Source organism: Micromys minutus, assembly GCF_963924665.1.
Source record: "Micromys minutus genome assembly, chromosome: 7".
Taxonomy (NCBI): domain Eukaryota; kingdom Metazoa; phylum Chordata; class Mammalia; order Rodentia; family Muridae; genus Micromys; species Micromys minutus.
Window position 1 is genome coordinate 50,544,505 of NC_137976.1, and position 16,911 is coordinate 50,561,415.

General features: G+C 38.5%; 1 protein-coding gene across 7 annotated transcripts in view; it reads right to left on the reverse strand.

Moving 5' to 3' along the window:
• Positions 1 to 16,911, reverse strand: part of ZBTB20 (zinc finger and BTB domain containing 20) — a 687,690-nt gene that overhangs the window by 319,773 nt on the left and 351,006 nt on the right. The gene's annotated exons all lie outside the window — the stretch shown is intronic.

Consider the following 16,911-nt stretch of genomic DNA (forward strand, 5'->3'; position numbering starts at 1 on the left):
GAATACAGAAACTACAACTGTTTTGCCTGATATTCACCCAACCTTCAATACCAGCAACATAATAGCAGCCTACAGAAGATCAAACATAACGCAACTACTCCAAACATGATTCAGAAAGACCCGAAATTTGCCAAACCACAAATAATGAAATTATACAAGACAGAGTCACTTTGGAGTAAAGATTCTACATATATGAATGAAAACAAAATTAATTATCCAGAGAATATAAGAAAAACCCAAATTAAAAAAGTCTGTGGTAGAGTTCAAGAGAGGTATACTTGAAAGCCAAAATCTTACACATGCACATGAAATTTACTGAAGATCACCCAGGTAGTGTGCCAATAATTATGTTTTTAAAATGAGCCTATGCAGCAATCACCACTGAAAAGAATCTCCAGGAAAGGTGTAAAACTGACTTCCTGGATTTGAAGTTTTTATAAAGAGGGAACTCAGTCAGATCACAGCACCAACAAAGAGTAAAAGTAGACAATAATCTCTTCGTTATTCAACAGGATGATGTCTCCATTCTAGAACTGAGATGCTCTGTTTCCAGTTCCCTCTATCCCTTTCCTTGCATGGTGTACCCTTTCCTGGACAGTGCTCTAGGACAGCCACGGAGTCTCCCCAGCACACCAAAACAAATATTTAGGAAGCTGCTACTTCACACAACGCACAACTAAGTAAGTAATTCTGTCTGAAAAGTTGTCAGGGACTGAGCATCTTGTTCAAAAACGAGAACATATTGAGCAATGGGAAAAGGACTGGAGTTGAAAGGGTTGTGCAGGATCTAAGAAATATCAGAGAAAATTAAAACTCTTCTGCTTTGCAGGGCACAGCAAGAGAAAGTTTAGGTTTGCCAGCTTTGCCTCTACTTGAATCCAGCATTCTAAATGAAAATGTACCTACAGCATATATGTTCCCACGTGCTGTGGTTACAGCTGGCAGGAGGGTTGAGCAGACTTGCCTGTCATAAAGTGAACTTTAAAACACAAGCCTGCCTACCTGTGGTTCAGAGTGTGAAAACCCACCCAGATAGAAAGCAAAGGTATCTGTCAACTGAATGCAGGGAGATGTTAGACCAGATAAATGTCTAGTAGAACTGTTTTTGATACCCTAAAAATATTGATTCCCTTTATGGGTTTTAGTTTTTCAGTTTAAAAAAAATTGAAAATTAGTTTCCTGCACATACAGAAGAATAATTGGTATAATGAATAAATGCAACCAATTATGTAAAAATTGCACTATAAGGGATCTAATTTATGCTTTACCAAAACACAAAGAATAGTTTTAAAGTTGCTCTGTGTACCAGGCACAATGAAGTAATTCTTGCTGGACAGCTAAGTCAGTAGCTGAGGTCCTTGCAACATTACTGTCACTACTGCCAACAGCAACAAATAGAGATGAGATTGGGTATTTTTGATAATATAATACCAATATGCATTATTGCATATTAGAATTCAGGATCAGCCATAATAGACTTAGAGGGATATGTAAAAAAATGTGTGAATATAATTTTCTGACAGAATATTCTGTCCAATTTTCATGTCAATAGTTTTCCATAAGCAATCGTCTAAGTTACAGATTCTGTACAGAAGAGCTGGAAAGAAGTGTGTGTGTGTGTGTGTGTGTGTGTGTGTGTGTGTGTGTGTATTCTTTGTTTCAAGTATTTACTAATTTAGTCACGATTCATTTTAAAACAATAAACCCTATGTAACTGAAAAAGCAGATATACAAAATGTCAATAATCTTATTCATTGCATAGTTATAATAAAGAGACCTGTGTCTGAGCAATGAATTCTGGAAAGCCAGGCAAAAATATGGTTGTTTAGACTTTTATCTTTGTGCACTTGAGTTTTCCATACAAAGGAATTTTAAATTGCAATAGCTGACCTGAAAGAAAATGTTTAAAATATGATATAATCTGAATTAAACACACACACCCACATACACGCAAGCACAAATAAAGAAAAAAAAAACATACCTCTGACTTTCAGTAAATTAAACTGCTTGATATTTCAAGGTTTTAGCACCCACAAATAAAGCAAGAACTGAAAGTAAGATACTGATTTAAAATTGAAGAAAGTCAATTCTTCAACAGGTTGTATTTGTACAGTAGACCATGTCTTCTCTTTTCTATGCACTGTTCACTATCTCTTCATTTGGTTAAAACAGAACTACCACTGCCTCCCAGCTGCTTTAACAGCCCTCTGCAGTGTCCAGTTGGCCTCTGTATCATTTTATATGCACTCCTTATGCACTGATGGGCAGACACTAAAATGAAAGAACAAAACAAACAGCCTTCTATCCAGCCTCCTCCTTATCAGACACAAATGCCTGGTTCCCAGAGAACTCCTTGGGGTAAGTGAAACAAAATATTTTAAGATGGAAGAAAGGCTGATAGAGCACACACAAATACCACACTGTGTTTTCATCTAGGCTGGGTAACAACCTTCGGTGTGAAGGAGAGAGTCATGGGAAAGAGGTGCAGAGCTACTAAGAGAAAGGAGAGAGACCACAGAGGAGGAGAGGGAAGAAAGGAGAGGTTACAGAAGAGGAGGGGTGAGGAGGTGGGAGTAGAGAGAAGACTGGACAGCAAACAGGAGAGAAGAGACAGGGAGAGTGGGATGGGGGAGGGAAGACTTCTGCAGCGACCTCAAAGGTGTTCCACGGGAAGGCGGGGTAGGGCCTAGATAATTCCACAGGCTATAGATTCATACGCAGAACTGTCATTCAGGAACTCTACAGGACATTTGAATTGAGCCTCTGTCCTGGTGTAGCATCGAGATATTTGCTGTTACTGAGACTTTGGGTTTGACTGTGCTTTGTAATGAGAAAAAGAAGGTTAGAGACATAGTAACTGAAGTAAAAAGGAAGAGAAACATTTCACTGAATGTTCTTATATAAATATCATACCGGGTTGTTTTCACATAAATATTATACCAGACTATATTGCAAGTAGAAACACGTGTGTACACAGTCATCTTTCTTATCTCCTGCTTTATAATTAATTTTATTCTTAGAATTTTTGATTTTCTACTAAACAAGTGAAATAGTCTCAGAATACTTTAGTTTCATCTTACCTGGAAAATCCATTACATCACTGGCAGTCACAAAGTCCTGTTTTAAAGCCAGTTATGGCTCTGAAAATTATGGGATGTTGCTACAGGCTAGGGTAACTAGAAATGGCCATGGATGTTAACTAACTCCTTTCTAAACAGTCTGGGAAAGGGGGGAAAACTGTAAGTTTCCCCATCTGTTACTTCCTTTTTGGCTGTAGAAAGTAAAATTATGTGAGAGCTTTTGACTGTAAAGCTGTGTGTGCTTTTCCCTTTTTGTCTGTGTACCAGTTATGCGATATTGCGTAACTGAGTACCGAGTAGGCGGTTAGCATTTACTATTGATTTACTCTATGCCACCTAATGAATTCAGAACACTAAGAAGAAAAGAGCAGGAAGGGGAGGGAACAAAAAGAGAAAGGGGAAGAGAGGGAGACAGGGAAAAGAGGGTCTGGGGGGAATTGGAAAGCACTTGGAGAAGCAATCCTAAAGCAGGGGATAAGTTCCTTTTTTTGTTATTTGATTTTAATTTCCTTTGGCTCTGACTTTCAGCTATTGTTCAGGTCCTAGGACAATGTGTAAGAGCTGGCGACCCAAACAGTAAGTGTGGTATTCCAATCTTATTCTAACAAAGTTTCCTGGCAGGTCCATGTGTGAAAGCACTAATGTTTCAAATGACTAAAAGTAGTTCCGCCTAACGGACAAAACGTCTCTGCCCATAGCAATATGCCACTTGCAGAGCCATTTGTGAATCTGTGTCTGTGACAACTACAGCTATGGCCAGATCGGTTTTCCTTGCTGCAAAAATTCTTTCTAAGATGCATGGGGTATTGTTAGGATGAAAATACTTCCTATTTTGCTACATATTACTTTGCAAGATGATAATCCTTAGGGTATTTGGTTTAAAAAAACATCCCCAAGTAAGAAGAAAATAACCAAAGTGAGGAAGAATCTAAACATCAGTGGTGGAAGAAATGGAAATAATTCCTTATGCTGTGTGTCTGGAGACATATAACTCTGGAACATACATACGATGGATACTGTTGTCCTTCACTATTGCTTAGTGTTTTCCTTGCTATAAAATGAGCTCCCAGAGTTTATACCCAGAAATATCCATGACTCTCACTCTTCCTCTAGGTACAGGGTTCTTCTAAGGCTGAGATCAACTACTAGGATAAGAAAGACAGAGGAATTCTCCTGATTACAGGATTAGATCCATCCCACTTACAGACACCAAACCTGACACTATTGCTGATACCAAGAAACACTTGCTGACAGGAGCCGGGTATGGCTGTTCCCTGAGAGGTTCTTCTAGCACCTGACCAACACAGATGCTGATACTCACAGCCAACTATTGAAATGAGCCCAAGAACCACAATGGAAGAGCTAAAGGAAGGAGTGAAGGAGCTGAAGGGGACTGCAACCCCGTAGGAAGAACAATATTAATTAACTGTCCCCCCAGAGTTCCCAGGGACTCAATCACCAACCAAAGAATACACATGGAGTGAGCCAGGAGTCCAGATATGTAGCAGAGGATGGTCTTTTATGACATCAAATGGAGGGGAGGCCTTTGGTCCTGTAGAAGTTTGATGCCCCAATGTAGGGGACACTAGAGTGGTGAGGCAAGAGTATATGAGTGGGTGGAAGAGCACCCTCATAGAGCCAAAAGGGAGGGAGAGAGAAAGATGGGATGGGGGGAATTGTAGAGAGTTAACTGGGAAGGCAAGTATCATTTGAAATGTAAATGAATAATAATAATAATAATAATAATAATAATTGTTATTATTTTTATTATAAATCTGGGTGAGGCCTTATTTCCATCTTGGAAATGTTTTAAAGTAGGAACTAGGAAATTATGGCTATCCAAGGAAAAGATAAGACTGGGGTCACTTCTGATCACCCCACTGTCATCCTTCCACATGATCAAGGAAAGACCTACTCCAACCTTTTGTCAGAGATGCTGAGCACACAGGTAATACACACAGCAGTAGACCTAGTGCCTGGTACCCTCGAAAACTTTCTTTGTGTTTAGCAAATATTTGTTGAAACTGTAAAATGATTATGGAAGAAACATTTCTGTAGGAAAAGAAAATAGAAAACCCTCAAGAAACATATTTCAATGCTTTCTATGAAATCTTAGGCTGTTTTTTTTCTTTCTGTAGCATTTATTTTCAGGCCAAATAATGGTGTAAAGGAATTATCAGGCAGTTAGCTTGGGGTCACTTGACTTCAGTTCCATTTTATCACAAAAAAAGCTTTAGAAAAATTAGAATACTGATAACATCAACAAAATGTTGTGTTCAATCTCACCTGTCCTTTCAGCCTGGCTTCCAATTCACTCCTGGGCACAGGCAAGTCCATTTTAATTTTCATGGACACATTCTAAAGGAAAAGTGATGGGATATCAACATAATTCATCTTTAAAAAATACTGAGAAGAATGTAGCCACTTAGTAACGGAAGAGAATACAGCTTTTTGTTGAAGGGCAAAGCAGGTTGAGTTTTGATTAGGTTATGCAAATTTAAATTAACAGAAGGGCAACCAAGAATATACTGATTTTCATTTTCTTGGTTAAACAGGAGTTTTATGAGAAAAATAAATTCTGGATCAGGAAGACAGAAATGCAATCTTGAAGTTAATTGCAGAATAAGACCTTTAGGAAAGAAATTACAGCTGCAATTCTCCATAACCAGAGTTGAGGACTCAACTAAAAGCATGTGGTAGAATGGCAGCCATGCTGCTTCTGAAGCATGGGGGCCATCTTGTCAGCTCTCTGGAGCTCTGCACGCACACACACTTTATCAAAACTTTATCAAAACTTTTAAGACATGGTGTGTGTGTGTGTGTGTGTGTGTGTGTGTGTGTGTGAGAGAGAGAGAGAGAGAGAGAGAGAGAGACAGACAGACAGACTTTGGCCATTCCTTTAATGTAAATAAATTCAACTTTTCTCAAGGAGCATGTCAACAGTGTGTCAATGGCATATCCTGCATGGCTTTTAAGACAAGATGAGCACTTGTCTTTCTGATTCACTTTATATATGAAGATCTGAAGGCAGGGGATTAATTTTTCTGAAGAACATACACTTTGAGACAGAGCTGGGACTGGTAGCTAAAGCTTACTCTTAATTTTTCTACAGCATAAAGTAAATCAAAGCGTATAAATTGAAACATATTTTAAATGCCATAGGGAACAATTTCAAAGGATTCTTCTATAAAACACAAAATCCTTACATTATGTAAAATGTTCACCTCAAAGCTATCATATACTTAATTTTTTATCTTAAACGTGAGTCTACTGTTGACACTGTTACATCTCCTCTGACTCCTGTTCTTATGATCTTAGATCGCTGAGTAGACCTGCTTACTGTCCCCTGTGTCTACGTGATGGAGCTCTCCTGACTTCAAGTCCCCCATTTTCTGTTTAATCACTTTCTCTTATTCCTCTTTTCTAATGGAAGTCGTTTATTTTGTTAAAAAGCTTTGATATACTTTGAAATGATAAATAAAACATAATTAAGAAAATCTATAAATTCTAATATATAATCACTAAGTCTTAGGTGAATACTTAACATTTTTTAAAGTGTGACAAGACAGTGAACAGCAAGGGTGGTCTACAGCTGGCAGGCTTCCGTCTTGAATGTCACCACTGTCTACACCACTCAATGGTCAAGATGGACCTATAAGGTGTTGCATCAAAGATAGAAAGCAAAGCTTCTTGATCTCCAGGCCACTAATATCTCACAACAGCAGATTGCCTTTCAGTTCCCTGTACGTTCTTCTCATCACATAGATGCTCATGTTTGAGAATAGTTCATGAGAGGAGTTCATAATCAACAAGGTAAACCTACAGGAGTCAGGGTGGAATGAAGGCGGCGAGTCTGGTATGTCAAGAATAAAGGCATTGCCTATTAAGTGAAAAGGCTTCATGTATCTCACTTCATGCCACTTTATTGGTGTTAATAGGAACTCAATAATATTGTATGAAAGTAGAAAGGTTTCCTACTTATTTTGGCTAACTATTTTTTTTTTTGTGGTTACAATCACAGGAGACAAGAATTTTTGATAATTTCTTTAAATCTAGTCTCAGAGTGAGCATTAAATGGTAATTAAAATGGTTCTTTGTTCTGGGTTCTCCAGCATTGTCTCCTAAGTAATATGGTAGTAAAGGATGAATAGAAAAATCAGTTATGAATTAAATTAATAGGGCCAAGAAAAACAAGATCTACTGGATATAGTGGGTTGAATGAGCAATATCCCTCATAGTTTCAGACATTTGAACATTTTTTTCTTCAGCTGTTATCACTGTTTGGGGAAATTTAGATAATACGGCCTTGTCGTGGGAAGGACATCTACCACTGGATGTGGGCTTCAAAATTAACAGCCTCTTCTGCTACCAGTTTGCTCCCATTTTGTGATGTTTCAAGTTCTGAGTTTTCATCTTCTGTTCCTGACACATGTCCATAATGCCTACACAGTTATGGACTTTCACCTTTTATAACCATAAATCAAACAAATTCTAAGTTGCCTTAGTCATGGTTGCTTCTTTTTGAAACAAGAGAAAAACAATTAATACACTGAGTATATTCTACATCTCAGTGTCTACTTGTTTTCTTTCATTTAAGACTAGCCTACTGTGAATTACGCTGCAGTGTCTTACTGATTAGCAAGCAATCTTGTTACAGGCTTGTTATTATTCCATCTAAGAGTGTATCAAAGGTAATTTAAAAGCTGTAAGGTAAGTCCTGAATTAGGATTCATACCCCACACACACATACATCACAATGTGTCAGCATATGAAGCTGTCTAAATGAAAATTCTTCCTTGTCAAAGATGAAAGCCAACTCATGCTCCAAGAGGTGAAGTGAATGATTTCCCCAAAAGTAAGTTCTTGTTTTACTCTCAGTTCTGAGATAATGCAATGTTCAGGCAAATGCCATCCTACCAATGTACATTTGGAAGATATTCACTGCCTGAGAGAAGGAATGCACATTTTCCTAGAATTAAGAAAGTCACCTCAAGGTTTTTATTGCTTTACATTTTTCAATTAAGATTTTATACTAGATAAGACTTTAAAAAATATGATGCATAGAAAATCAGATGATTAGTACAATATTATCATTTCCATGAGTGTACACAACTTTTTATTCTGCTTGCCAAAATTTGTGGCAATTAATATTAAATAATTAATGAAAGATATATAATACATATATTAAAGTAGGAGAAAAGGAAATGAATGGAAAATAAGAAGAGAGTATATACCCATAGTTACCTTTAGAATTTTAATCTTTATATATTCATTAAACAAGAGGTTAGGCATACATAGTGCTTTAGTATGGTTATATGTGCAGTTATTTTAATAATAAATCCCTTTTCAGTCTTTACTGAATCTTTTTATGTGGCTATAGTATTTTGTATGTTTTTCATTTCTTTTTTTAAAAAAAAGTGATTTTTATCTTTAGAGATTATTTATTCTTCATTATGTGTATGTGTGTGAGCATGTGTGCGATTATGTGCATAATGCACATGTAGGAATGCACGGAAGTCAGAAAAAGGTGTTAGATCCCCAGAATTGGTTAGAAAAAATTGTGAACTTTTATGTGTGTGAACCTTTGTCCTATTCCAGAATAGGAAGCTCTCCTAACCCCTGGGCCATCTCTCCAGCTCCTATTTTCAATTTTTAAGTTTGTATATACATGTGTGTTAATGCATAGGGATGTGAACATGCTTTCAGGTGCTCACAGATGCCAGAGGTTTTGCATTGCCAGATGTGCTTACTAATAACTGAGCCCAGGTCATCTGGAAGAGCATTTTTAACCACTAACTTTTAACCATTAAACCATATCTCTAGCCCCAATGTTTCTCTTACAAATAATCATATTTAATACCTTAAATACATTACAGCTTATCAAACAATCAAGAAAAACATTTTAAAGGATTGCAGTCTGAAGCACTATACAGTTTATGTTTACATATTAATAAAAATAATTCTTTAAACAATGTATGAAATTGAAAGTATATTCCATTTTATTCCCACAATGTAGAATTTTGAGGCTGAAACTTACATGAATTTGTGTGTGTATGTGTGTGTGTGAGAGAGAGAGAGAGAGAGAGAGAGAGAGAGAGAGAGAGAGAGAGAGAGAGAGAAGAGAGAGAGAGAGAGACAGAGAGAGAGAGAGAGACAGACAGAGAGAGAGAGAGAGAGAGAGAGAGAGAGAGAGAGAGAGAGAGAGAGAGATTTTTAATAGTAGAAATATGTCACTTTTCCTACCTAAGAGTCAGAAATAAGTATGAAGAGAAAACGTACTCTAAGGTTCAAAGATTTGACAGGGGTGACCCCTGGACCCTTTTGACCGCAGCCCATAACTTTGCCTTGTTCCTGGGGTTTGGCAGGTAGGTAGGTTTCTTGCTCGGTTATTGTTCCCAGGCCCCTCTGAAATCCCAGGCCCACCCATGGACACATATGTACACACATCCTTAAAACCTCTAGATGTTTAGAAAAACCATTTGTAAAACCATAGCTACATAAGGAATTTAAGGGCAGAGTGTGTGAAAGCAAAGAACAACCCGCAGACAGCTGCCCAGCGCACAGGTGCACCGTGGCTTCAGTCTCTGCCTGTCTCCCTCATGTCAGATTGAAGCAAGAGAGAAAGAGCATTAACTCCTGGATCAGGAGACACAGAAAGAGAGCTGGAGTCTTCTGCCTTCCCCAGTGCCCCAGCCCCATCAGGAAGAGCCAGTGTGTACTAAACACTGAGGAATGCAGCAGCAGCAACCAGGACAGCTTCTGACACTGGCAGAGGACATCAGATTTCAGCTCTTCTAATTGCTCTGTAACAAAGCCGGGGAAGAAATGCAGTTCTGGAGGGAGATAGATATGGTTTATGGAAAGATAGGAGATACTTCTTTTTAAAATCATATTTAAACACATGCCCAAACTATAACTTGTGACATTAAAAAGTAAAGTACTCAGTTAACTTGAACCAGCTGAAAATAACTCACAACATCTTCCTCATAAAAACAAAGTAAAACAGAGCAAAAGCCTTCAGCGCAATGGTTTGCCTGTGAGCACAGACAGGATACAGAGTAACAGATGGGAGGCCGTTTTTACTCTCCCAGCTTGGAACACAACTGCAGCATCCACTCTAACTGAACAATGGTGACTCTGGCTTTGTGCTTCAAAGACCTCCTTTGGGAGCATTTTCTAAAAGACTTCAGAGGGGCCTGGGAACAATAATGTAGCAAGAAACCTACCTACCTGCCAAGCCCCAGAACAAGGCAAAGTTATGAACTGCTATCAAAAGGGTCCAGGGGTCACCCCTGTCATACCTTTGAAACTTAGAGTAGGTTTTCTCTTCATACTTATTTCTGACTCTTGGATAGGAAAAGTGGCATATTTGTACTATTAAAAATATCACACTACCTACTATCTTAAAACTTTTGTAAATCAATTAATTAAAAGTAATAAAGCTTCCTTCTAATTTCTCTTCAGAGGTGAAAGAAAGGTTATTGTCTTACCTTATACCATGTCTTCTGAACTGTCAGTGTCATTCAGTCAAACATTTCAATGTTAGCTCACGGATTTTCAACTCTTTATTATGAAGCTTGCAGCAGTAATGAACTGGTGCTGATCTGCTAGCTTTCACACTATAGAACGTCTATATTTATATGCTTATGCTTCTATTTGGATCTATATTTATCTGCTTTATCTGCCTACAGTGCATCTGTTTCTCATACACACAGACATATATTTATATATATACACACATTCTGTATATATATGTGTTAAATATAAACACACATACCACAAGAATGTATTCTAGTGTGCTTCCTTCAGCCGCCATGTAGGTGCATAAATACTCACACATGACAACTTTACAAAGAGTAAAAGCATCCGTGTAAATATAGTCGCTGAGAGGAAGCATAGCTTAGCAGCAATGCTGTCGGCCACACTCGGCTGTTGTCCTTTACGACTAAACTCTGTTCCAAGTCATGTCACTGACCATCCTGAGGAGAAATATCTCTGATAAAGTCTATGTAGAGAAATAGAAATCATGCATTCCTTCTCCCTCCTTTTAAGAATGGGCAAACCGAGGTACTAAGCAGGAGTTGTCGGAATCAGAGTTGTAGTCAGAACCTTAGTGTTACCTTCTAAGTAAACAGCCTGAAACTGTGCTAAACCAAAGGAGAGAAACTTAGTGCATGGTTAAATCATTATCCCTTTTCTGCTACCCCTTCTTTCTAGCTTTCCTCTTCTTAAGATGTATTTTATTTTCAGTTCTGTCTACAGGTGCGCACCTGTGTGTGTATGAGTGTAGTGTCCATGAGGCCAGAAGACAATGTTAGACCCCCAGAGCTGGAGTTCCAGAGAGTCGTGAGCTGTCTGACAGGGATGCTTTGCACTGAACCGGTTCTCTGAGGAGCTATCTACTGCTCTACCTATTTCCATTCTTTACACAGAGAGTAGAAACAATGACTACTGCTCTAAACATTTGCACATATTATTTCATTTAATACATATAATATCTCTATAAAATAGGTATTATGGGTACTTTTCATTTTGCAAATTAAGAAGTCTTGAATCAGAAATTTATACAACTAACCCAGGCTAGTAGTCAGAAAGGCTTTTTAGCTCTTAAGATTCTCAAGCACCACATTTTCATATTAGACAAAGATAACTTCTTACTATACTTAGGATTATCATATTAATGCCAACCCAATCAAACCAATACAGCCTAATAGTCATATAAATCTGATAACTGTTTCAGGAGATACAATAAGCAGAAAGTTGAAGGTGATTCAGTGTCTCTCTCTCAAAGGATCAAAGGAAACTGCTAGCACTGGCCCAGAAAGAAAACAGGTGCAAGCCAATAGAGAGGGGAAAGGAATGAAGAACCACAGCCTACCCCTTTCTGCATTGGAAGAGCACTTCTAAAGCAAATCTCGATTAAGAGCATAAGCTAATTCCCCCAAATTGTATTTTGCCCCACTCACAAGGGCTAATGACAGAAATGAAGTAATGTCTATATATTGTAGGTAATTTTCTCATCAGATTGGCAGTTTTGAGCCATCCTAAAACAAAGGGTTTTCATCCTTTTGCTGATGACACAGAAATTTGTATGGGGAGGTACCATATTGACTGAGACTCCCTGGGGCATACTACATCCATAAGGTAACACTCGGAAAATTATACTAATCCATTTGTGAAGTTCTTCATATGTGTCATCATGATATTTACTCTGCATTTGTGAGTTCAATCCAAATTTTCAAGACAAGTTTTAGAGGTTGACACAAATAGTACATTTTACTTGACTCCCTCAGAACATATAGTCCCTGTCTATAGAACACAGAACAACTATACTGTGGAGTGTTGCAGGATATTTGATCACATTATGAACACTGAGATTGTGTTATATTCTGAAAACAATGTTTCTAGTTGTGATGAGGCTCAGCCTTTAGCATGCACCTTTAATCTCTCTGGTGGAAATATAGACATGCTCTTAGTACACATCTTTAATCCCAAACAATGAAGGTAAAGTTATCTTGTAGAAGGAAACAGCCATGCTAGAATGTGACATCTAAATTGAGTGGCAGACAAAGTGATGAATCAGAGAAAGATTTGACAGGATAGCTATGCCCTCATGAGAAGACACAGAAAAGAGAAGCTACTTAAGAGAGAGCAGCTCAGAGAAAAATAGAGAAGGCAGTTTTACTGGGATAGTTATACAGAAACAGGTTGGAGAGAAAGACAGTAAAGGAGCCAGAGAATGAGAAAGAGCCAGAAGATTAGAACAAGTTGCCAAAGTTAGTATGAGTCCAAGCAGAGCAATTCAGTAAAAAACTGAGAGAGGCTAGATTGAATCAGTGAGCAAAACCAGCCAGTGGGAAATCACAGAGAACTAAAAAGGGGTGAGCTTATTCTGCAGTTAAGTCTCAGAGATTAAAAACATTCCAGGCCTAGACCAGATTTACAGAGGCTAGAAGCTTTCAGAAAAAGGGATAGGTTAGCAGACTGAGGCAGTCATACTCCAAGACTACAACTGCAATAGAAGAATAAAAGTTATTTTAACAGTGGGGCTTAAAATCATAGGTATATTATGCTTTGAAAATGAAAGATTTGAATTTGAATCTCAGGACTGGAAACATTTATTAAAACCTCTGAATAATCTGGCTGACCAGCTGTGGAATGAATATCAGCTCCTGTTTGTAAGAACAAGGTTAGGTTAGAGTCAAGCCCAACATAATGCCCCTCCATGAGGTGGGACACTATTAATTGTTATGCATTTAAGAAGGTCATTTAGATTGGAATAAATGACACAGACCTCTCTTTGGGAATAATATTTTTGGTTGTGAGCCTAGACTTTAACAGCTGAGCCATCTCTCCAGCCCTCTTGGGAATAATAGATGTGAAGTAACATTTTGTGGTGGTTTAACGAAAGATTAACTTCTAGGTTATTAGACACAATCCAAATAAAGATGGAAATAAAAGTATTTCATTGTATCATGTTTTAAGCGGAAGATCTAAGGTATTTAAAACTCTCTTGGCTTTGTGATTGCTGGTACTTTCATTTAACAATAAGGCAAAATGAATCTCTGATATGTATCTTTTACATCAGTAACAATGATGGTGAGGATGACAATGATGATTATGTAAAAAAATCACAACCAGGGATAGGTAGGATCTCTGTCTTCTGACATTCTAACATTTCCACAGTGGTCAGTAGGGTAGTAATTACTGCAAGGTCACAGTTACAAAAGGGCTTTGCTTTTCCCTGAACTCTCTGAGATTACCCACAGAGGCTCCAAACATTAGGTAATGCTGTGTACATCTCCAGAGATAATGAGGGTGAGTCAGGGTTAGGTCAGGGTTTCAGGTTAGAGGAGTGGGGTGAAGGGTAGTTTTCAGTTCAAGTGATGAGAACAGTTTAATTTAAGCAGAGAATGAGCTACCGAGCACTTCATGCGAGGAAAGAGAAGACAGAACACAGAAAAGGTACCTGCAAACACAGACTCTGTGAGACTCAACTGCTAAGTGCCTCATAGCAACTTCCCAGCCCCTACATTCACATACACTGAGAAATGAACCAAAAAGCCCAGGGTGCAAAATAAATCCTGCTCTCCCAACAACACACACAGATGTTCCGCCATTGTTTTCTTTTATGCACGTTTTAATTAAGAGATCAGAATCAAGCATTAAATGTTATTAAAAAGCTTGTTTGCATGTTCACTATATGTCATTTATTATGCATTTTCAGAAGGACTACTGGAAGTTTTGCATCACTGCTACAGGAGTCCTGCTAACTCTGGCCCTTTTAGCTGACCAAGTATCTGCAATACAGCTTTTCTGGCCCAACAGCAGAATGAGCGCTCAGTCCTTTAACTCTCAGTCAGGCAGCTCCCATTCCCCATTGTGCCCCTTGGCAGAATGACAAGCAGCACTGTACTGCTCTAACACTGCAGGAGGTCCGAGGTCCATGGCAACCTTTCTGATTTTTCACAAGAGGCCCAATTCCAAATACTCTCCCATTGTCCTCACAAGAAAATGGTCTGCATACCCGCATTGTGCTATTTCCCTGTGCCACTTGAAAACCTCAGGAACACTAAGCTACCAAATGAAGAACCTTCCATCATAGGAGTCACACATATGCCCCTGGACTGGGCATAGTGGGAGACATGGGAACAAGTAGGCTTTTTCTCTTTCAGCAACACTGGCAGTTTCTAGTTTATAACTTGTCTCCATGTACTCCTGTCCAGCCCTTTGAATACCCACTAGTATTCTAGGGTTTGTCTGAGCATATTCAGTTCTTCATTTCCCAGATCCCATGAATATCAAGATATTCTACACCCATCTGAATGCACGGATCACAGGTGTCCTGCAGTCTGCACAATGCAGTTTAAGTACCTTTACCATATGGCATCATTCTGGAAGTCCAAATTCATATTATTCCTTGTGAATTATGGTACATAGGGTTGCGGGTTCTCAGAGGGCAGGACTCATGTCTTATGACAGTGTGGCTCAGTGCCTAGTACACTGTGAATAACCTGATTATAATAGGTGAAAGTGCTTTTCTTTATATTTCTAGTCTCTTATCCATGGTGGACAATGCTTGTCCAGACCTGGCAGGTAAAAGGAATCCACAGTAATCTTGTTGTTAGTTTATTTTACGAACACTGTCTTATTTGCAGCATCAATGACTGTAGGAATGATTTGTTTGCTCTGGGTATAAATCTGACACTGGAGGAGGCAGGTTTGCTCTGACCACAGAAGAGGCAGGGATCAGAGAAGAGGAACTGCAGGGTTTACCATCCCTGAGAGAAGGAATTCTTAAGAAGTTACCACAGAAAGAATAACACCGGCTCAGTGTTCTGGCAAGTATCTTAGCAATAAGTGTCAAAAAAATAAGGATATGAATGTTGATATCCCAGAAAGTGTGTATCTATGATCTAAAGGAAGTAATCAAAAATCTACATACAAATTTGGAACCAAGTATGTTGATCATGTTTCTTAGGATTGTGAAGAATGGAAAACTTTATCTGACAATAGAGTGTTGATTAAATAAATGATAATATAACCATTTACTGGCACAGTGTGCAAATATTAAAAATATTTGGATTCTATTTAGTGACACAAAGAAAACAAATGAAAAAAATCATGCAAAAATATATAAAAAGAGTGGAGCAGGGACTAAAAGAAAGGTCATCTAGAGACTGCACCACCTGGGGATCCATCCCATACACAGCCACCAAACCCAGTCACTAGTGTGGATGCTAAAAAGTGCTTCCTGACAGAAGCCTGATCTGGATGTCTCCTGAGAGGCTCTGCCAGAGCCTTAGTGGTACAGATGAGGATGCTTGCAGCTAACCATCAGACTGAGCACGGGGACCCCAATGGAGGAGTTAGAAAAAGGACTGAAGGGGTTTGCAATATCATAGGAAGAACAACATTATCAACCAACCAGACTCCCTGGAGCTCCCAAGGACTAAATCACCAACCAGAGAGTACACATGGAAAAACACATGGCTCCAACTACGTGTGTAGCAGAGGATGGCCTTGTTGGACATCAATGGGAGGAGAGGTCCTTGGTCCTGGGAAGGCTTGATGCCCAAGCATAGGAGAGAGTCAGGATGGTGAGGTGGGAATGGGTGTTTGGGAGGGCGATCATCCTCATAGAAGCAGGGGAAGGAGGGATGGAAGAGGGAGAACTGCCAAAGGAAATAATATTTAAAATGTAAATGCATCAAATATCCAATTAAAAAGAGGAAACAAAAGAGAAACAGATCTGAGAAAAGATAAAAACTATATTAAAAATTTATTGTATCAATATATATTACTCAGTTAAATACTGACTTAGATAGGGTTTCACTGCTGTGAACAGACACCATACAACTCTTTTAAGGACAACTTATAATTATATGTGTCTGTCTTACAGGTTCACATGTTCACTCCATTACCATCAACATAGAGGCATGGCAGCATTCAGGCAGACATGTGCCAAGAGGAGCTGAGAGTTCTACATCTTCATCTGAAGGCTTCGAGGAGAAGACTGGCTTCCAGGCAGCTTGGACAAGGGTCCTAAAGCCCATGGTGACACACTTTATCCAACAAGGATGCACCTACTCCAACAAGGCCACAGTTCCAAATAGTGTGAATCCCTGAGCCAAACTTACTATCAATACCATTGATGGAAATGTCTGAAAAGTATATCTAAATTTTTTTAATCAGCAGAAAACACTGAACCTGGTTAGAGAAATTATGAGTAATTTTTATGTTTTTGAAATTTCCCATAATTAAGGTATATTAATTTTATGGTAAAATATTGGCTAATAAATAGTTAAATCTATCCAAGCCTTTCTTCTCA